Below are 24,733 nucleotides of genomic sequence, written 5' to 3' on the forward strand. Positions count from 1 at the left end.
TCACTCATGCAAAGTCTAGCCAGCAATGTTTCTTTGATGTTAACTGCCATATCAGTAATTTGTCTTTGAACAGTATTATTTGACAGCGGGGCAGTTTCTATTACCTTAGCAGCTGCATCACCTAACATTCTCTTGCAAACTATTATTGCTGATGGCAGTGTAAGTTCCTCAGCAATTGTGTGGTTTTTCCCACATTTAGCAACAAACTGAGTCACCTCGTGAGATGCAAGGGTTGCATTTTCATTTACATTTGCACCACAGTGTTTGGTAATTGTTTTACAAGATGTTTTCAACTCTCCTAATTTATTTTTGAAAAAAATCTAATGACTTACTTTTGTACTCTGGGTACTTTGTTTCATGATGGCGTGGGAGTTTTGCTGGTTTTATACATTCATTCAAAAGGCTTTCATAGCAAATTACACATTGAGGTTTAGGCTGTTGCTCAGGTCCAGTGAACGTAAAACCAATTTCCAAGTAATCAGAGTTATATTTTCTAATTTTTCCAGTAAGCTTAACACTGATCTTGGAACGGTTTTTCCAGTAAGCTTAACACTGATCTTGGAAGGGATGCCAACCATTTAGGTTCAATGGACACTGACAACTTCAGTTTGAGGGTCACTGACTTGCTTGCTTGAACATCAAATGCATGATCTTCCTCTTCATCTGTAGGTCTTTCTCGTTTTAACAAACCACTTTTTAACCAATGGTTCATTTTTAACTATGCAAACTATAGCTTCCATGAAAAACAACACTTTACAAACACTACTGTTTTAATACAGAATATTGAATATGTAAACAACACGGTCTGTAAAAGCACTGGCAATAAATTAACAATGGCCGATTGTTGTCTGAAATGCGAGTTTCTGTGTAAATAGACTTTCAGTTGTCAGCTGCAAAGAGGCAGTGCATGCAGTCTAACAGCATACACCAGAACTATTTGTCTCTATCTAATTCTAGTTTTGCACTAGTGTGTGCTAGTGACAGTAGGCTTTAGGAAGACACTAGACACAGAAGTTGGCATTCACTAAAGCTCTGCTCATGCAGGAAGTGGCCAAAACAAAAAATTCTTATCATATGAAATATATTTAATATATTTTTCATTCTAATACCATCTTCAGACCCCTCTGGCATAGCTCACAGACCCCTGGGGGTCCACAGACCACCTGGTGGGCATAGTAAAACACCTGTGATACAATACTAAATGCCTTCTGTGAAAATTACCTAGAATAGATGGGTCAGAACCCCATTCACTATGGAAATATATTAGATCTAATGGCAAAAAATAGAAAACTTTGGATCAAGACAATCAGGTAGATGCAGTATTTCTTGATTTCTGAAAAGCAGTTGACTTAACACCACATACACTATTATTGTCAAAAGTACAATCATATGGGGTATTAAGTGACTGGATTGAGGACTTTTTGGTAGGAAGGACGCAGCATGTTATCTTGGATGGAGAGTCATCATCACATGTAGAAGTAACTTCAAGTGTGCCCCAGTATAGTGTAGTGGGAACCTTGCTGCTCATGTTGTATATTAATTGTGCCTGTCTGCAACTTAATGTGTGTTCTTTAAGGTAAGTAGCAATATCATTGATATTCCTACCTGGAGTTTCCATTATGTTAAATATCAGGGTCACTGATATACAACATGTACAGATGGGGTCACAACACACTGCCCAGGGACACACTTGAAGTTACTTCTACATCTGATGATGACTATCCATCCAAGATAACATGCTGTATCCTCACTACCAAAAACTCCTCAGTCCAGTCACAAATTCCACTTCATACCCCATGTGACTATTTTTGACAATAAGCGTACGTGTGATACTGAGTCGAAAAAGTGTTTCGGAAATCAACAAATACTCCATCTATTTGACTTCCCTGATCCAAAGATTTCTATTTGTTGCCATTAGATTCAACATACACTCCTGGAAATTGAAATAAGAACACCGTGAATTCATTGTCCCAGGAAGGGGAAACTTTATTGACACATTCCTGGGGTCAGATACATCACATGATCACACTGGCAGAACCACAGGCACATAGACACAGGCAACAGAGCATGCACAATGTCGGCACTAGTACAGTGTATATCCACATTTCGCACCAAAGCAGGCTGCTATTCTCCCATGGAGACGATCGTAGAGATGCTGGATGTAGTCCTGTGGAATGCCTTGCCATGCCATTTCCACCTGGCGCCTCAGTTGGACCAGCGTTCGTGCTGGACGTGCAGACCGCGTGAGACAACGCTTCATCCAGTCCCAAACATGCTCAGTGGGGGACAGATCCGGAGATCTTGCTGGCCAGGGTAGTTGACATACACCTTCTAGAGCACGTTGGGTGGCACGGGATACATGCGGACGTGCATTGTCCTGTTGGAACAGCAAGTTCCCTTGCCGGTCTAGGAATGGTAGAACGATGGGTTCGATGACGGTTTGGATGTACCGTGCACTATTCAGTGTCCCCTCGACGATCACCAGAGGTGTACGGCCAGTGTAGGAGATCGCTCCCCACACCATGATGCCGGGTGTTGGCCCTGTGTGCCTCGGTCGTATGCAGTCCTGATTGTGGCGGTCACCTGCACGGCGCCAAACACGCATACGGCCATCATTGGCACCAAGGCAGAAGCGACTCTCATCGCTGAAGACGACACGTCTCCATTCGTCCCTCCATTCACGCCTGTCGCGACACCACTGGAGGCGGGCTGCACGATGTTGGGGCGTGAGCGGAAGACGGCCTAACGGTGTGCGAGACCGTAGCCCAGCTTCATGGAGATGGTTGCGAATGGTCCTCGCCGATACCCCAGGAGCAACAGTGTCCCTAATTTGCTGGGAAGTGGCGGTGCGGTCCCCTACGGCACTGGGTAGGATCCTACGGTCTTGGCGTGCATCCGTGCGTCGCTGCGGTCCGGTCCCAGGTCGACGGGCACGTGCACCGTCCGCCGACCACTGGCAACAACATCGATGTACTGTGGAGACCTCACGCCCCCACATGTTGAGCAATTCGGCGGTACGTCCACCCGGCCTCCCGCATGCCCACTATACACCCTCGCTCAAAGTCCGTCAACTGCACATACGGTTCACGTCCACGCTGTCGCGGCATGCTACCAGTGTTAAAGACTGCGATGGAGCTCCGTATGCCACGGCAAACTGGCTGACACTGACGGCGGCGGTGCACAAATGCTGCGCAGCTAGCGCCATTCGACAGCCAACACCGCGGTTCCTGGTGTGTCCACTGTGCCGTGTGTGTGATCATTGCTTGTACAGCCCTCTCGCAGTGTCCGGAGCAAGTATTGTGGGTCTGACACACCGGTGTCAATGTGTTCTTTTTTCCATTTCCAGGAGTGTATTTCTATCATGAGTGGGGTTCTGAACTACATGTTCCACGTAGTTTTCAGAGAAGGCAAATGAACTAGCTTCTCATATTTACTCAGCTACATACACTATTAGAATGATCTCTTCTACTGGAGAAAACCACCATGAAATACACTATTAGAATGATCTCTTCTACAGGAGACAACCACCATGAAATCTGAATACTTTGGGTATTTACACCTCATTATGTGTTATGGAATTATATTCCGGGGAATCCAGTCCAGCAAACAAAATTTTTGTGGCCCAAAAAAGGCTACTGGAATGATGTGTAGAGCACCACTCTAAACTTCATGCCATGACATTTTCAGAAAGCTTGAAATAATGACCACTGTATTTCAGTACACATATTCTCTTATGTGTTTTGTAATTAAGAACTCTGATACATGACTGTCATAGAAGTCAACATAACTATGGCACGAGAGGGAAATAAAAGCTGCATTGTCAACTTAAGAACTTGATGTGGTGCTGAGAGGTGCCAATTGGTGTAGCACCAAATTTTTAACTCTCTCCCCGAACAAATAAGGTGTTTGAGAGACAATGGACCCCTACTTAAAGGGAAATTAAAAAAATCGGCCTATTTATTAAATATATCCATTTACTCATGAGAAGAGTTTTATGCATAAAAAGGGGGCTTTATATGTAGAAAGAACTAAATAATTGTATATTATTAACCAGTGACCAATAATATATGGATTACTTTATTTCTTACTGGATGGCTTGGATGGTGGTTGTTTATGGATGCACAATATCTTTAGTTTTCGTACTGAACTACTCTGAAAACTTACCTTCTAGGTAAGGATCTTTTCCAAATTATAACATATGAAACTATGGTACTGCTATCTGTTTTCATAAATAATCAAAGAAATCTGCCATTACATGTAAATGGTCTAGATTTTTAAAGAATGTGTTAATAAAGTGAAATAATGTAGAACATTGCTGTCTTTTTTAAATATTTAAGGACAGCTGTTGTTCAAGTGGTTTAACAAGGGTATTTTATTTTTTAAACAAATAGCAGTAATGTAAACATGATGATTTTATAAATATCTTTTTGTTTAACTTGTTCCACATCTTACTTACAATGCTCATGATTTGAGATCAACAGAAAATGAAATAAATGAATAAATAAGTACTGTTCACATAAGGATAGTGCAGGCACTTTTTTCAAGAAATTAACTGAAGTCCTAGAAAAGTTGTCAACCCTCAAAACAAACTATTAAATGTGCAGACAGATATTGAGGATGAAGCTATAATGACTTCCTAAACATTTTCAATATTTTTGGCGTGGCACAAATGGTAAATGCTACAACTAGTGTTACAAAAATTTCAGCATCAATATTATACCATGTACTTGCAATTACTGACAGGGAGGATTATAAAATATACTATATACTATTGTCAGATAATCAAGCTCAAGACAGACTTCGTAAAACCCAAAAAAACTGCAGGATTACAAGAGACTCTGTTCAAAACATAAATAATATACTTTTTGTAGGGCATTGGCAAATCGAACATTGTATGAAGTATATACAGGAAACAATGTAGTCACTATGTTCTCTAAATTCTGCACATTGTTCAAATTAACTTTTTAGGAAACATTTCCAAAAGTAGCCACTTCACCAGCAGCAGATAAGAAAAATAGATGGATAACTAAGAGTATTAAAAAGTCATCCCAGATACTTAAATTTCTCAGTTCTTTACCAAAACTCCATACTAATCTACAGTTCCTAGATGACTACCACAGGTATAAAAAATACACTGTACATGAGGATACTGCTTGCTGGAAAACAATAATTCAATGACAAAATAATGTATAATGCATAAAATAAAAGCAAAGTAGTATGGCGTGTCATAAAACATGAAACTGCTAAAGGCAAACTCAAGTATAATAACATGCAGATCAAAGATGGGGACAGAATAACAGAAGGGACTGAGGAACTGGTGGATTTTGTAAAGGACTATTTCTCTGGTACTGTGCAGAAGTTTGCAACAAAATTTTCCTCAGGCACATGTAGTGGCCACAATGACTTACACAGCAAGCTGAGTGAGGATGGTTCCTACAAAAGAGCCTGAAGTCAGGAAGCAAATACAGATTAAAAAAATAAGAAGTCAGTAGCATGGATGAGGTTCCAGTTTCTGTTCTGAAGGCTTTTATAGAAAGCATAAAAGCCCCCATTAAAAAGTCTAACAATACACCCTTTGCTTCACAAATAATTTAAGCATTTGAGTCAACAGGCACACAAGAAAGAATGAAAACTTTCCTATTTTTCAGGAAAATCCTTTAAAAAAAAAAAAAAAACACACACACACACACACACACACACACACACACACACACACACACACAAACACACACGTTTGCACATTATTTACATTCTGCCACAGCTTTTCTTACAGCATTTGGTTCCTTAGTTCTGGTATTTATCCAGCATAATTAAAGCACACAAAAGTTATGGCCTTACTGAAGAAAGGTAATGCAGATGGAAACTATGGGCCAATTTCACTACTGTCTACAATCTCAAAATAACTGAAGCAAACATGAATGACAAACGAATGAGTCACATGAATTAAAGAAACCTGGGATAAGTAGAACACTGGCCATGAAAGAGTTAACAAAAGTGGTACCTTCAGCTCTTGACAAGGCTGACAGTGTTAACAGGCATATTCATAGACTACAACAAAGCTTTTGATACTATTGACCATAAAATAGTGTTAAACAAGCTGGTAGCACTAGGTGTAAGTGGAATAGTCAACAATGGGTTCGTTTTACTTCGAAAGCAGGTTGCAAAAGGTAGAGATAGTTTACATGCCTGCTGACAATAAATGTGCAGGAAAACAATTGTCACATAAGAAATTTTGATGTCCATAAGAGTAATGTATGATGTCCAATTTTGCTTTGAATATACAGGATACTTATAATTTAACTTTTGCTAAGAGAGGGCCATAATGAAAAACAACTTATCACAGGACAATGAAACTTTATTTCCACACATGGCAGTAACATTTGTTAATTCTGTGTCATGTGTAAAGTCCAGATTACAAATGTTTCTCAATGCTATGGCCATCTGCATTAAAGGCACTGATTGTCAACTAACATTGAATCAACACACAAAAATACTGGTAAAAAGGGTTTCGACAGTATGTCTTACAGATCTACATCAGTCTGGAATAACCAATGTCTTGTGATGACATATTTGTTGTGACTCACCGATCTTTCAAAGTGCCACCGCGCGTCCTCTACATGCAGCGCAGTCTGCCAGCCATGCAGCAGCAGCGCCACCTAAACGGCCAGCTAGCCAGTGGCCGCTAGACTTGGATTCAGTTATGATTTGACTGTTAAAGAGTACACATGTCTTACTCTGTTTACTTGATCTGTGAATTTCCTGTATTGTGTCTTCCTTGAAATATATTTGTTCTACTTGAAGTTATAACAATATTATTCAAATGTACAGTCAATTCTTTGCTGGGGATTGAAGGCACATAACATGGACACAGTTTTTGAGCAGCAGAAAAGGACAATAAGAATAATACTGTAAATGGAATTTGTAACATCGTAAAGAACTATTCAAAAAGCTGAGTATCCTTGCTGCACCAAGTGAGTATATCTACTAATCTGTTGTGCAAATCAAGGAAAACATTGGTAACTGTTTCACTAATAGTTGTATACACAATATGGATCATGAGCGAGTTTGGACTTAAATATACCAAGGAAAAACCAACAAAAAACTCAAACCAGCACCTTCTCCTATCAGGGAATAAGTCTGTATAATAAATTGTACAAGAAGGTGAAAAAGGGTAGTACAATACAAGTGGGATATTACATGTAAAAAAAGGACACACCTAAGACATTTAAAAGCATAAAATTTGGAACTTTTTATATATTGTTCGAAAAGGTTAGACTTTTTATTTTGTGGCAACAATGGTTTGTTGCCCATTATTGCTTTTCCTCTATAATTTGTAACCATTTTTATAAGGTTTTATATTTTTTATGTGATGAGGTTGCAAATTATTGGAGATTTTGGACCTTCATTTCAACTAACTGGAAGATAAGAGTTAGTATATAATTATTTATATTACAGTTACATACCATAACACTACCGTATTGCAATAACAGTATAAAACTGAAGTATGTAAATGTAAATAAAATAGAAAGAAACTTCCACATGGGAAAAATATATTAAAAACAAAGATTCCAAGACTTACCAAGCGGGAAAGCGCCGGCAGACAGGCACATGAACAAAACACACAAACACACACACAGAATTACTAGCTTTCGCAACCGATGGTTGCTTCTTCAGGAAGGAGAGGGAAAGACGAAAGGATGTGGGTTTTAAGGGAGAGGGTAAGGAGTCATTCCAATCCCGGGAGCGGAAAGACTTCCCTTAGGGGAAAAAAAGACAGGAGTACACTCGCACACACACACATATCCATCTGCACATACACATGTGTATGTGCAGATTGATATATGTGTGTGTGTGCGAGTGTACACCTGTCCTTTTTTTCCCCTAAGGGAAGTCTTTCCGCTCCCGGGATTGGAATGACTCCTTACCCTCTCCCTTAAAACCCACATCCTTTCGTCTTTCCCTCTCCTTCCTGAAGAAGCAACCATCGGTTGCGAAAGCTAGTAATTCTGTGTGTGTGTTTGTGTGTTTTGTTCATGTGCCTGTCTGCCGGCACTTTCCCGCTTGGTAAGTCTTGGAATCTTTGTTTTTGAAGAATGTAAATTATAGATTAGGATAAATGACATAATACAGCAGCATGAACTTTCATGTAACATGAGTCACTTTCATGTAATTAAGTTTTTATATGTCAAGGAATGTGTAGATCTAACTTTATCTTGTTCAGTAATTTACTTCTCTGTGTGAATGTGTAACTAATATCACTATTAAAATTTTCCAAGTTTCAATCAATATTACAAAAGCAGACAATTAAATGTGTAATGTGAGTCACACAATCAAGTCATTGATCTATTTTTTTAAGTTTAAAAGAAAAGGCTGCCTAACAGCAGCAGAAAGACAGAAAAGGAAAAGGGAAAAGTTAATGAGTGAAGGAAAATATGAAGAATTGAATAAGAAGCATCTGGAAGAAGCTAGAAAAATGTCAACACAAGCAGAAACAAAAGTTCCTCCAGTTGAGTCAATGTAAGCATTCACTTATTGCAAGAAAGACGAGCTAAAACTAGGGAGAGAATTAGTAACATTGGCAATGTAGGAAGCAAGATCAGTAAGTTATTAAAGCTGGTTTGTCTCTGTGTAAGTCACATAGTGCTGTGGGTAAAGCCATGGCTTGAGCCAATGATTTTTTCTCATCTTCACCAGGACATAAAGTCCTAGTTGTTCATAAGTTGTTCAGTGACTTGTGTGGAAGTTCATCAAATGGAAAGTCTGGAAGACCCAGTCATGGCAGTAGTCCACAAAATAGAGGCATTAGTTCTAAATCTTGAGACTTGGTAACTGGTTTCTACTGTTGTGATGTTGGTCGCCTCTCACCAGGCAGGAAGGACATAATAGTGAGTGTGGAAAAAATAACAAAAAAAATAAAATCATTTAGTCATGTCCATCATGGAAAAATATGAAGCATTGAAACAGGAACATCCTCAAGTTCAAATCGGGAAATCTAAGTTTGCAGAAGTACAGCCACCACATGTTCAGTTAAGCAACAGATTACCTCATAACATATGTTTGTGTTAATATCACAAAATTTCATAAATGCTGTCAGCAGCCTTCGTAGGACACATGATAATATTCCAGATCACAGCAACACATTTGTAACAACCATCACATGCCAGCCACCCAGTGAGCTTTGTTGGCAGAATGAATTTTACGCATGTAAAAATGGTAGAGTTTTCAATGACACCTATAAAACAGATAAGCTGGAAATTGTGAATTTATCATGGTATGTTTGAAAGATGGAAGAAAATGGCTCAGAATTATTAAAGTCAGAGAAGGCTCTACAGCTGATACAGTGATGTACACAATTTCCATGATTCCTCACTTTCTTCTTTATTGCTATAGAAAGAGAGTTGAGTCTGCATCTACTTATCAGCAAAAGGAAAGGGCTCTAAGATTCTAAGAAATTTGCATTGCTGCATATTGATTTGGCTGAAAATAACACTTGGGTTTATCAAGATGAAGTGCACATAGGGTACAAGCACAAGTTAGTATTTTTGCTGTGTCACTGTGGGATTCAGGTTCCCCTCAATAAATAAATAAATAAATAACCTACCAGCTGTTGCTGTTTCAGACAATTTAACTCATTCCAAGGATAGTGTGATTGCTTGCATTAGCAACATGCTGTGAACTATATCGGAAAATGTGAAGGCAGTTTCAATCTGGTTAGATCAATCTGCCTCACAATTTAAAAACAATTGTATTACTGCTGCTGTACCTCAACTTCAATCATTGCACAATGTGAAAATGTATGGGAACTTTTTTGCTACATCCCACGGTAATGGAACCATAGATGGAATTGGTGCATTTGTGAGATGGCAAATGTGGAATGTGTCAAAAAGCGAAAATTCATAGTTAGTGATGCATCAACTTTTTGCTCAGGCAGCTGCAAGTACCACAACTGAGCAGATTTTTCATATGTCTGCTGATGAAATTCAAGGAATCAGTGTCAGAGGTAATCTGGCTCAAATATTTTCTTCAAATGGCTCTGAGCACCATGGGACTTAACATCTGAGGTCATCAGTCCCCTAGAACTTAGAACCACTTAAACCTAACAAACCTAAGGACATAACACACATCCATGCCCGAGGCAGGATTCGAACCTGCGAACATAGCAGTTGGGCGGTTCCAGACTGAAGCACCTAGAACCGCACAGCCACTGCGGCTGGCATATTTTTTTCAGGAACATCAGTAACAAATATTAAAAGCATTCACTGCTTTCACTACAGGAAAGAAGTGCTGCAAACATATCCACTGTCCTCAAAGAATTTTACTGCTGCAGATCATCATACTGAAGCAACTATAGAAAATGTGAAAAATTGGATACTAGTACAAAGTAGGATATGATGGTAAATTCTGTGTTGGAGAAGTATGTGCAATTTTTGGACATTCTTAACTAATCAGTGCAATGGAGCATGCTGATCAGTGTTGGAAATGGCCTGCTAAATGTGATGAAATTCTGTACACACAGGACAAAATTATTAAGGCAATTAATCTGTCTGATGATGTCAGTGCAAGGGATATTTGCGGTTCTCTGACTTTTAATTGGATTTACAGTTTTCTTTCCCAGAAGTCATGCTCTTATAATTTTTCATAGTATTTAGAAAGTGAAAGGTGTTGTTGACAATTTATCTTATTTGGTAAATAATGTCATATATTCATTTCTCTGCTATCAGAAAAAAGTTTTTCCAATAATAAGTAGCAAGAATCATGATCCACAGGTCTAACATTGAGGCACATGCTTTTTACAATATATTACAATGTTTTACATTGTATAAATATTTTTTAGAAATCTTTAACTGTGTCATTTGAATGCCAACATAATATGCATTTTCTATGATAAAAACCAGATCCATACTCCTAATCATCTGAGGACTCTTTTGACCTAAAATGTATAATAGCAAAAGGGATGTCCCAAATTTGTAACATGAGTCACCATATACATTAAATTCTTGTCCTTCTAATTTTAATGTTCTTCCCTGCTTACGAAAGAAACTATAGGTGTCAGGATTGATAAAAAGTCAACATAATAAACACTGATTTTAGAATGTAACGTGAGTCACCATGGAATCTCCCAAGTGTCTAAAGAGGCAGCTAAAATGTTCTCCAGAAGTAACGCATATCACACAGTAAAAGACTACTTAGAGGCCAGAGTGTACTGGTTTATAATGTAAGGGGAAAATTACAAAACCTTGCCACATTAAATAAATGATCATAATGTAATGCTTTGACAAGAAATCATGTGCCAAGATCTATAGCGCATGTTGACAATCTCGCTATTCTCCTAAGGCCAAAATCTCACTAATTACATACCGTGTACTGATTTTTCAGGCAAACTGAGGGGATGATACAAGAGTGTAGTTGCATGTTCATGGGCCTGAAGTCAGTGAACAGACTGAAGTCAGTGTGTGGGGCATAGCAGCATGTTCGTGGTCCTGAAGTCACACATGGCAGTGAATCAGTGAAAAACATTTTGTTATCTGATGTTAACTGAATATTATATAATCAGCAACAATCGAGTGAGGCTGTGCGGTTGTTCCAGCACTCACCTCATATTCACTGGTCTCACATTCAGTCATCCTGGTTTGGGATATTAGGAACGGGAATTAAAAATTTTAGAGAGAAGAAATAAAAACTTTGTTTGCGGACTGTAATTCTGTCAGGGGTGGCAAAGGCATTGGGGGAGCAGTTGAAACAAAAGAAGTAACGAGATGATATCAACGAAGTGAAACAAAGGTAACTGAATGCATTGACTTGCAATGACTTGTCAAATACGATAAAAATCTAAAAATATGCTTCACAAGTGACTGTCGGAAAGCGTAATCTAGATAAGAAGTCAAGCATTAAAAAAAATCTGAGCCAAAAATAGGATCTTTTATCTCCGAATTATTGTCGATATTTCACCGTAGCATCAAATGCTAATGCCCGAAGCCACTAAAGGCAGTACTTACAGTCTGACATTTGGTGATGTTACAACTCCTTTCCATATCATAATTCGTGGAATGTATTTCGTAGTTGGTGCCGCATTTGCTACACTGCAAGGAGCTGATCAACAACGACATCCATCAAGCGATCAAAGTGCAACATCTACGCTTCTTTTGCGACAAGGCATTCTATATCCCACTAGCCATCGGCAGTGAAGTTCGATGTAGCTTCATGCATTATTTTCAGTGTGTAAAGAAGCTTGAATGTCATGTTGTTTCTAGTGATATATTCTTTGAACTGGCAACAAAGAAGCGCTATATAATTCAACTTGGAATTGTACAGCGGTAACCCAGCGACAATGTGATTAGCCCTCCATGCCATTTTGTCAACAATGTACCAGTCTCGATTGTAAATTTCATTCTCTTTAAGTAATGCGAGCTTTATTACACTAACCCGAGCAATACCAACGTATTTTCCATAACGCGTACTACCGAGGAGGGAGGGGTATTTTATGTCCAACACAAAAAACAAATTTCCTTAATTATTGTTAACTTTCACTTAGGAACACACTTTTCAAATAGGAATTGATGTCTATGTAGGACCCAGAATGTGAAAATATGTATTATAACAATATTCGGAATCCCAACGCATTTTACATAACCAGGGGGCAATACAAGTAACTTCATGAAACCACAAAATTTGAAAGATTCAGATTTCGTTAACTGTCGCTAATATTTACTCAGAACATAATTATGAGAGATTAACTGATACGCAAGAAGGGTCCTGAACCTGAAAACGCGAAAATTACATTTGTTGCGAAAAGTTGCAAACACTAAAACTTAAATGTTTGAAACTTCCTGGCAGATTAAAACTGTGTGCCGGACCGAGACTCGAACTCGGGACCTTTGCGAAAGGCAAAGGTCCTGAGTTCGAGTCTTGGTTGGGCACACAGTTTTAATCTGCCAGGAGGTTTCATATCAGCACACACTCCGCTGCAGAGTGAAAATCTCATATGGAAACATCCCCCAGGCTGTGACTAAGCCATGTCTCTGAAATATCCTTTCTTTCAGGAGTGCTAGTTCTGCAAGTTTTTGCAGGAGAGCTTCTGTAAAGTTTGGAAGGTAGGAGACGAGGTACTGGCAGAAGTAAAGCTATGAGGACGGGGCGTGCGTCGTGCTTGGGTATCTCAGTTGGTAGAGCACTTGCCCGCGAAAGGCAAAGGTCCCGAGTTCGAGTCTCGGTCGGGCACACAGTTTTAATCTGCCAGGAAGTTTCATATCAGCGCACACTCCGCTGCAGAGTGAAAATCTCATTCTGGTTAAATGTTTGGGTTAAATTTTACTGAAGAATTTAAAACAATAAGAGAATCTAGCACCTGACATCACCAAAAAAGTATTATTTTTTCAAAATTTTGAAATATAATGTAGGTGACTAGATACCAATTGTTTGGTTGGGTATATAATACCCTCCTTGGTATTGCTAGGATTAAGATCGAGTTTGGCTCCAAGAGCATCCCCATGATCTGTGGTGGTGGTGGGTGGATGGGGAAGTAATTCCTGTTTGTTTCCCTTTGAATGTTGAAATAGTTATGTATGACTACAAAGTCTATGGGTACACTTGTAATCATTATCCGTGACATGTTATTGCTTTCTTCATACTGATAGTGAATTGATACGGCTCTGTGTGTTAGGGCAATATTTGATTTTGCTTGGTTTGTTAAATGTTTTATTATGGAGGGAGCGGGGTGCAGCTGCCTCAGTTGACCCTCACCTTGCTTTCTTCACGATTTTCACAGCCTTTATTAAACCTTGTTACAAAGATGCATAGCATCATAAACGTCGTAGGCTGAGCTTCGTCCGAACATCACTGAACTATTAGTTATTCATGTCTTTATGATAATCGTCAGTTTTTTCAGTACCGAAAATCAAATAAACAACCTCCACAAAACCACTGCTGCTATCTTCTATCTTTTCGGGTCGAATTTTTATACCTTGCGATCGACTTACAACTAATCCCAGTCTCTTCTAATAATTTCCGGGTATGCAGCCGGATCCCGTCGACATTGTGGCAGAATGTCGACGGGATCCGGCTGCATACCCGGAAATTATTAGAAGAACAAATACGCCGGGAAAATTTCCGAAGTCACATTAAACCCAGTCTCATCAGTCACTATATTGTCAGACCCACTTGTTTGATGACAAGTCCCGTGTTACACCAAGTCACATCAAGCAAATAGTTTTGTAGTACACCTTTATTTCGAAATTCATGACAGAAAATAAAAATTTGCTCTGAGGCATGTGTAGATATTTACAATGTGTCCTGATAAAAAAGACAAACAATTCTGTAACGACAAAATCATTTTCCCAGGAGGGGGGGGGGGGGGGGGGGAGGAGTTCTCATAGTTTTCTTGAACAATGTTAGTGGGCGGTGGTACGTCCTCTTTCTGGGATACAGACTTAAGTCTGTTGTAGAATACCATCGATGAGATTATCAAGCCAACCTTGGTCTAAATGGTCCCATTCTTCAATGGCGATTCTATGTAAGTCGTACCAATGCGTGGACGCTGTTGACGTCCAAACCTATCTCGTTTTAATCGATTCCATACATGTTCGATTCGGTTCATGTCCGGAGAATAGGCAGGCCATCCGTTCTGGTGATCCTAGCAGGCAGAATGAAAGTACTCAAGAGAACAGCACGATGAATACGCGAGTTATCATCCATCAGGATGAAATTAATACCAAAATATAAGCGATATGTTGCCACTATTGGCTGCAGAATATCGTCCCTGTACCCTATGGCAGTGAGAGTACCCTCACCACGAGGGGTGTGCGGTGGTTCCTGTAATGCCACCGTAGGACATCACTCCACCATCACCTTGTTGCAGATGTGAGGCAGGGTGTAGGTGGCATTCAGTATTACTGGGTTGTCTCCAAACACGTTGTGTGCGATTATCAGGGTTCATCCCTCAACAGAACCTGAAGCCAATCCCCACAAGTGGCTTCTAATCACCTTGCGTGCCTTAGGAGTACTGTCTCGGTTGTGCGACTGGATTCGAGATTTCCTGTAAAAGGATCATCGGAAAGTTAGAGTGATATATGGCGTTCCCCAAGGGAGAGTTGCACGCTAACTATTTCTAATTTACATTAATGATTTGCGAGACAATCTGAGGAGTCCTCTTGGACTGTTTGCAGGTGATGCTGCCATTTACCGTCTAGTAAAACCAACAGAAGATCAAAACAATGGACTACAAAATGATTTAGAAAAGATAATTTTGTGCTGCGAAAATTGACAATTGACTCTGAATAAAGAAAAGTGTGAGGTCATCCACATAAATTCAACTAAATAGCTAGGAATTATTGTTATCAATGACTTAAATTCGAACAGTCACATAGATAATTTTGTGGGGAATGAAAACCGAAGACTGTATTATGGCAAAACTATTAAAAAATGCAACAGGTCTGCTGACATTACGGTTGTCCGTCTTCTGCCAGAGTATTGCTGTGCGCTGTCGGATAAATACCGGATAGGATTCACAAATGACATCGAAAAAAATTCAAAGATGGACAGTTCGTTTTGTATTTTCACGAAATAGGAGAGTGTCACGGATATGATATGCGGGTTAGGGTTGCAATAATTAAAACAAAGGGTTTTTGTTTGTTGTGACGAGATTTTTTCAAATCAGCAACATTCTACTCCGAATGAGAAAATACTCTACGTAGAAATAAATGATCATTGTAATGAAATAAGGGAAATCAGAGCTCGCACGGAAAGATTTGAATGTTCGTTTTTGCCGCGTTCTGTTCGAGAGTGGAAGGGTAGAGAAACCTCTACCGTACACGCAAATATAATTGTAGAGTACTCCCGTAGATGCAGAATCTTGGTACATCGATTCTGCATGATTTCTTGCCCATCTGTAACAGGGTCCACAGCGTACGACGCAATACGAGTGAACACTCGCATCGTGCAATCGTCTGATAACAGTTTTATGCGATGCATGACGTCCTGTAGCCTCTCTGAATGCGGAATTCAGTTCTGGAGCACTCATCCACGGTTTCTTTGACTCACACGTCTTAGATATCGATCAACCTGTGCACCTGTCGAAGGTGGACCGCCGGTGTAGTGTCAGTCCTCAACGCTGCCTTTCAATTGGAGATGATTCCATGTCCACACGGCGTCATTTTGTGGTGCTCTCGTCGAAGACTTCCCTGGCTCACAAGTCATGTGCACAAGACGTGATGATGTGGGCCTGATCAATGGTCAAGCTGGCACCCTTCCAGCATGATGGATGTTCGCTCTACTGCTCCATAGACATCCTTAATGGCCTTTATTTTCAATTTAAATGCTGCAGTCCGTTCCAATGCGGTGTCCCACCCATAGGTAACACTCATTGTAACTGTGTGTACGTTTACAAACAATGTCAGGGGTACCTACCGATTTGGTATCGAACAGTCACAAATGCAATACCCCTCTACTAATATCGGAGTGATGGTACACTTTTTTTGAGGGTTGCAAATGTCATGTCTATCAGAACTACCAAAAAGTAGGATCTATATGTCGTTACGCTGTTTGGTGTTGAGAGCAAAAGTTGAACATATGCCTATGTCACTCATGATGAACTAACTATAGCAGGTACAGCTGTTTCGGCAACGGTTTTAAGAATCAAGAGAATCTCAAAGAGTCTTAACGACGTAATCAAGAAGGAACAATATTAATTTCTACATGTTATTCTTTGATTACTCGCCCCAGGCCAGTTGCGGATCTAGGATTTTGGTTTGGAAGAGGACTTGAGCCAGATGAAGGTAGGCTGTATCTAAGGTAATCACTAAAACTCTAAAAGAAGCGCACAACATTGTATTTTGTTCATTTAACACATAGCGAGTGTTCACAGATAACTTTTCGTAAATTCTTCACTGATTTCGACAGGATGTAGGCTGCCAGATATATCTCTGTGATATAAAAGCAGCCAAACCGTTCATCCTGTTTACCATCACTGTCGCACGAAGATACTATTTTATCAGTTCAAGCGATATTTAAAACCTCGATATATCGGAAGAAAGTGCCAATATATCGATACGGTATGTGGAATGTAGACATACAGCCTTAAAAAATTATCGCTGTACATTGTAAATATACTGCCAGTTTTAGAAATGTTTTCTCAATTATTTATTTATTATTAGATAGTCTGTACATCAGGAAGCTAGCAGCTTTCTTATCCTTCTTAGAACGGGAACAGAAAGGAAAACTATACACGTCCACACTTAGCGATAATCACTTTTCTAACAAGGTGTGTCCGATGGGTCCGTCCTTCGGCCTCGTCAAATATAAGATTTGTTCGGAACGATTCATGTCGACTTTCCTATTTTCATATTTCTGCAAGCGCCAGCGAACAAGAAGTTAAAACGTCGCAGTTTCTGTTGGTTGCGCCGAGTGCCGATAGCGTCTCCGCCCCCCCCCCCAAAGACCAATCTTGTCATTTAGATTTTTCTTCATCGTTTCCAGCAATCGTTTTACAAGAATGCCCATGTGAAGAAATAGCCCACCTGTTGCGTTAAAAATTGTGTTTTAACACAACTAGTGTGCTATTGCTTCGAATTGGAAATTTTGTTATTCTATTCCTACCGTCACCCCCCCCCCCCCCCCCCCTCCCTCTGTAATCTGACTTCTCCTTTGTGCCACTTATATACTTATATTAAAGAGAAAGACTGGATGTGATGAAAGCTCAAATAGTAGTAAGATTCAATCACACAGTGGAAGTAAAATTATGTTCTATGTTCTACAATTTCATATGTTTACCAAAAATTGCAAAAAACAAAACATAAAATAAGAATATCGGCACTCGGTACTACCATTTCGATATCGATATATCAATGTGCCAGCGACAAAATGTCGTCGATACACATCGATATATCGATGTGCTCAAATAGTAGTAAGATTCAATCACACAGTGGAAGTAAAATTATGTTCTATGTTCTACAATTTCATATGTTTACCAAAAGTTGCAAAAAACAAAACATAAAATAAGAATATCGGCACTCGGTACTACCATTTCGATATCGATATATCAATGTGCCAGCGACAAAATGTCGTCGATACACATCGATATATCGATGTGCGGATATTAACAACCGTACTGCGCACTTAAAGTGAAAACTGGTACTGTAGCGAGAATTTGTAAAAGGATTTTTATGTTTGGGAAAAACTCATTTGTCTCTTGACGCACCTCTGCTGCTGTTTCCGGGATATGTTCCCAGTCTCTTCAAAACTCCTTCCAAAGACGTATTTTTCTCCATAATGAGAGAGAATGAGGCAAATCGCTGCTGTAAAAACGTGCAGCTGCCAATACCGATTTCATATTTGCTGTTTTTGCAATGGCACCTAGTATAAGAATGACAGGCAACTCCTTAACTGTCCCATTACAAAATCTGCTAAAGGAAGGAATGCTTTCAATCTGAAAGAAAACATAACGGGTTGGGTTGTTTGGGGAAGAGACCAAACAGCGAGGTCATCGGTCTTATTGGATTAGGGAAGGATGGGAGAGGAATTCGGCCGTGCCCTTTCGAAGGTACCATCCCGGCATTTACCTGAGGCGATGTAGGGAAATCACGGAAAACCTAAATCAGGATGGCCGGACGCGGGATTGAACCGTCGTCCTCCCGAATGCGAGTCCAGTAGATTTCAGTAACTTAATTTAGCAATGATTGATTGATAGAAACAATATTCAGACATTATATTTAGACTGTTCAGAAATGAGCTGTCAGTGAAAGTCATTCTTGAACGCTATGATTATTTTCACAGTATGTATTTTGTTAACACATGTACGGTATTCTTTTGCGGCAATGATCGTACAGTATCTTACTAATTCTTTTTTTACACAGTTCATGTCATACTTCAATTTCGTCGCAAACTGTACGAAAACATGTACGGCCAATTTCCCACACTGCGTTACACTTCAAGCAACTAAACTCGTGGTAGAACGAATATACACGTATGCTCCACTTTAATTGTTAGCGTTTCGAAATGAGGACTGCCACACCATTTCAGCTTAAAATACAGTAAATTGTTCACATTCGTTCACAGAGCTTGGCACACATTGTTCTGCCTTTTTCCGAGCCGTAATTCCTCTAAACGATTCTCAATATGTATTCATCCAACAATGTGCTTATGCCCCATACAGCATCCAACACTAATTTCCCATTACAACTATCTTAAGGAATATACATACATTTAAACAGCGACATAATTCTAATTTAAATAACACATGCTATCAATAGCTTTTTTTCCACAAAGTCTTTCTATTTAATTACGGTATTGCAGTTACTTGCCAACGGCCTTGCCGCAGTGGTAACACCGAATCCCGTCAGATCACCGAAGTTAAGCGCTGTCGGGCTGGGCTAGCACTTAAATGGGTACCCATTCGGTCTGCCGAGCGCTGTTGGCAAACGGGATGCACTCAGCCCTTGTGTGGTAAACTAAGGAACTACTTGATTGAGAAGTAGCGGCGCCGGTCTCGGAAACTGACACAAAGCCGGGAAAGCGGTGTGCTGACCACATGCTCCTCCGTATCAGCATTCAGTGACGCCTATGGGCTGAGGATGACACGACGGTCGGTCGGTACCGTTGGGCCTTCATAACCTGTTGGGGAGGAGTTTTGTTTTTATTGCAGTTACTTTCGTTTGCAAAATCCACTCCAGGTGTAACTGACTAGCAGGCTACTTTCCAGAAATGCTCCATTGTTCCCTTTTTCTGTCAACAGATGGATTATGATGTATAATCGGCAATTGTTGCCTCAAAAAGCAGCCGGTCAGCAATGTGGCCATCTAACCTCTACATACCTCCGCGCATACTGTACATAAGGGATTTCCCGCCACATCCTCTGTTAAGTAAATAATTGTCTTGATCCATGTCACTATACAGGGTGGTCCATTGATCGTGACCGGGCCAAATATCTCACGAAATAAGCGTCAAACGAAAAAACTACAAAGAACGAAACTTGTCTAGCTTGAAGGGGGAAACCAGATGGCGCTATGGTTGGCCCGCTAGATGACGCTGCCATAGGTCAATCGGGTATCAACTGCGTTTTTTAAAATAGGAATCCACATTTTTTATTACATATTCGTGTTGTATGTAAAGAAATATGAATGTTTTAGTTGGACCACTTTTTTCGCTTTTTGATAGATGGTGCTGTAATAGTCACGAAAATATGGCTCACAATTTTAGACGAACAGTTGGTAACAGGTCGACGACCAATCCACCTGTCATGAAATGTGCTATTCAGTACCGCTTCAACTGCACGCGAGCTATGTGCCGGACATCCATCATGTTGTAAGTACATCGCCATTCTGTCGTGCAGTGAAACATCTTGTAGTAACATTGGTATAACATTATGTAGGAAATCAGCATACACTGCACCATTTAGATTGCCATTGATAAAATGGGCGCCATTTATCCTTCCTCCCATAATGCCACAACATACAATAACCCGCCAAGGTCAATGATGTTCCACTTGTCGCAGCCATCGTGGATTTTCCGTTGCCCAATTGCGCATATTATGCCGGTTTATGTTACCGCTGTTGGTGAATGACGCTTCGTCGCTAAATAGAACGCGTGCAAAAAATCTGTCATCGTCCCATAATTTCTCTTGTGCCCAGTGGCAGGGCTGTACACGACGTTCAAAGTCGTCGCCATGCAATACCTGGTGCATAGAGATATGGTAGGGGTGCAATCGATGTTGATGTAGCATTCTCAACACCGACGTTTTTGAGATTCCCGATTCTCGCGCAATTTGTCTGCTACTGATGTGTGGATTAGCCACGACGGCAGCTAAAACACCTACTTGGGCATCATCATTTGTTGCAGGTTGTGGTTGACGTTTCACATGTGGCTGAACACTTCCTGTTTCCTTAAATAACGTAACTATCCGGCGAACTGTCCGGACACTTGGACGATGTCGTCCAGGATACCGAGCAGCATACATACCAGACGCCCGTTGGGCATTTTGATAACAGTAGCCATACATCAACACGATATCGACCTTTTCCGCAATTGGTAATCGGTCCATTTTAACACGGGTAATGTATCACGAAGAAAAATACCGTCCGCACTGGCGGAATGTTACGTGATATCGCGTACTTACACGTCTGTGACTATTACAGCGCCATCTGTCACAAAGCGAAAAAAGTGGTCCAACTAAAACATTCATATTTCTTTACGTACTCTAAACATTCATGGTGGTATCTGTTTGTTCTATATCGTGTCTCCCTACCACTTTCGCGCAACGACGCTCTGAGCGTGTTTTTAGGGAATTGACTAGTTTGAACCTGGGACCTGTTGCTGGTAAGGAGACGCCAGACCACACATGACATGTAGAATTCAGAAGGGTTCAGTGAGACTAGCGATGATATAACCAAATACTTAATGATCTCAGCGTCAGTTCCACTGCACTCCCTGTAAAAGAATCTTAATACTAACTAAATTTAGTGGAAGGGGTTCAAGGCTTTCCTATTTTTAGTTAGCTGGTAAAATAACGTCGAAAAAGCAGTTACGTTTACCATTGGAAATTTTATTCTACTCACAAAACATCATTTATAAATTGCACTATTGATAAAAGAAAATGTTTTAATACATGATGGTAAAAACCAACTGCGTTCAACAAAAATGTGAACGAATATTCCCTGAATGGGTTTACAAGTTCTACAATGGATATGCCATATCACATCTATAATCTAGGTTTACATTAAGTTTCACAAAAGAGAAAACTATCAAAATGGTCTACAGTGACCCTCAATTATCTTTAATAACTTATCTAACTTGTCGTAAATTACAGTAGCTGATGTGTCTTCTCAATAACTATATAACAGAAAAATCATCGCGTTTCAGATTTTTACTTCAAGTGGCAAATGTGAACACCATGAGCTTTAATTGACGATCGACACTAGTATTAAACAAAAAGGAGGTGTAACAGATGAGACTTCTGCAGTTCTGAGTGAAGCTTTATGCGCTGTTATGCGGCATCGCGTGCGTTCATTACCTTGTCGGTGTTCGTCAGGGGGACGGCGGCCGGCGCAGCAGCCATCCAGCTCGCCGTTTCGGAACTAATTCTTCACTTCTCCTTACTACAATTTACCGAAGTTGGTTTAAAAAAAAACTATCTGGCTGTGTTTTCATCTGACCAATCAGGGTCTCAATGTTAACCTTAAGCTCCGCCTACAAAAATTCTGTCTATCCAATGAGAAACGTTATACTTTTCGTGGTGGGGCAATGTTTTTAAAGTTTGCAACGTAACAGAGACGCGAAAAAGTCTCACGCTAAAACCAGCAGCTGGTGTGGTCCTTTTAGCGTTATCGTAAGATCTATACTGTTCCTCTGGAGGGCTCTAGCTTTTAACATAGGCTGGCGGGTGGTCCTAACGTAGCAGAGACGCGAAAAAGTCTCACGCTAAAACTTGCGGCTGGTAGTGCCTTTTTTGTGTCATCGTAAGATCTATAATGTTTTTCTGGAGGGCTCCAGCTTTTAACAAGGGCTGGGGGGTGGTCCTTGACGTAACAGAGACGCGAAAAAGTCTCACGCTAAAACTGCGGGTGGTTTGGCCCTAGTGGTTAGCTGGCGACGTGGGTGTCCAGTCCGTCCCTTATCGTAGGGCCTTCTAGCTTAACACGGTTCTGCTCTCGGCTTCTGTCCTCGTTTCTCCCCTCAGAACTGCGTCGGTCTCACGGTGGGAAGGTACGGCATGCATTTAGGCATTCTTGTGTTAGTCTGTGGTATTCCATTTGCTCACTCGTTACTCGTATTACTTTGGTTAATTTAATGTCACGATTTTTTCGGAGCTATGTGACATACTACTGAATTTGCTTATCATGTCAGGGTTTTCATGGAAGGTGTTGGATTTGCCTGACACCTTACAGTACTACACAAATATGTAATAAAAATGGGGGTCCATATTTAAAAAAAACCATAAAAAACGCATTTGATATCCGTTTGACCTATGGCGGACCCATCTAGTGGGCAAACCATAGCGCCATCTGGTTTCCCCTTTAAAGCTAGATGAGTTTCGTTCTTTGTAGTTTTTTCGTGAGATATTTGGCCCGGTGACTATCAATAGACTGCTCTGCATACTCCTCTTTTAGTTAAATGACTGACCCAAAACTCAAGGAGCAACGAACTGACCTACTGCCTTAAGCGACCTGTTGCTTCGTTTGTTTCCTTTCTTTTTTTCTTTTTAAAACGTCAATATTTGCACTAGTTTGATGTAATCCTCCATCTCCTTCCATCTTGTGCTAATCAGCACCTTACTGTGCTTACAGGGTGAAAAGCATTTAAACCGACAAACTCTGGGAGGTTGTAGGGGACATCAAAACAAATATTTTTTCCTAATGTCATTTTTTACTATGAGGAGTATTTAAACCGGTAGAGGAAGATTTCTCTGGCGGCAAATTAGTTAAACCAACAAACACGTTTCCATTTTTTTATGACCAAGAGACAACACATTAACAGAACCCAAATTCAGTTACAGTAGATTTTCAAAAATGCCTCCATTGACACAGGTTACACCGTCGGATCATGTTCTGTCTGACACGGGCAAAAACCCCAGGAGTATCCTGAATTGTTCCTCCTGCTGCTGCTACTATCCGGGCAACCAGATCCTCTTCTGATGCAACAGGCATTGCGTAAACAAGGTTGAGCATCTCTCCCACACAAAAAAGTACAGATGGGACACATTTGGGGATCGAGCAAGCCATGGTACAGAACCACCTCTGCCAATCCACGTTTCTGGGAACCGAGGGTTCAGGAATCGACGCACACCACCACTGAAATGTACCGGCGCCCCGTCATGTTTCGTTGGGAGCAGGACGTCTTCCAGCAATTATGCCTATGCTCTGGCGAGAAAATTGTAATAGTACCTGCCATTTAATGGCCTAGGTAGCAGATACGGCCCAATTACACAGTCCCCAAAAGCACCGACCCACACATGAACGAAGAACCGTACTTGATGAGCGCTAGTAACTGTGGCATGTGGGTTATCCTCACTCCAAACGTGTGAATTGTGCATGTTGAAGACTCCATCAGACCCGAACGTTGCTTCATCGGTAAACAACACAGAGGATGGAAATGTAGGATGCATTTCACACTGTTTCAGGCACCACTGCGTAAACTGTGCTCTGGGTGGATAATCAACTGGTTCCAGGTTTTGAACACGCTGTAAGTGAAATGGACGTAACAACTGCTGTCGAAGAACTGTTCTTGCATTCGTCTTATTTGTACCCATGTTACGTGCAATTGCACGAGTGCTGATCGAAGGCTTTCACTCCACAAGCTGCAAGACAGCTTCCTCAAATTGCAGCGTTCTTACCGTGCCGGTGTCCCTGCCCAGGTAACCTGCTAAATGACCCGGTCTCACGCAGACGTTGGTACACAGCAGCAAAGGTCTTATGATGCGGGATTGTGTACTCACTCCAGGTGTATCTCTCCATTATTAAACAGGCACTATGCACTACTACACTGGTGGACAGCAGTTGCCTACATCTGAAGAGCGTAATACGCCCTCTAACAACTGAAGAACGTAATACGGCCTCCACCGGTTTAAATAATGGGAAAATTGTTTTGATGTTCCCTACAACCTCCCAGAGTTTGTCGGTTTAAATACTTTTCACCCTGTATATCTGTTGTATTCTGAAGCCGAATCAAGAAGATGGTAGCATTTTATTCCTCTTGGCAGAGTGATACATATTTTATTCATATTGCTTTTTTGTAATCTTAACCCTACATT

Source organism: Schistocerca gregaria, chromosome 6 (genome assembly GCF_023897955.1).
Source record: "Schistocerca gregaria isolate iqSchGreg1 chromosome 6, iqSchGreg1.2, whole genome shotgun sequence".
Classification (NCBI taxonomy): Eukaryota; Metazoa; Arthropoda; class Insecta; order Orthoptera; family Acrididae; genus Schistocerca; species Schistocerca gregaria.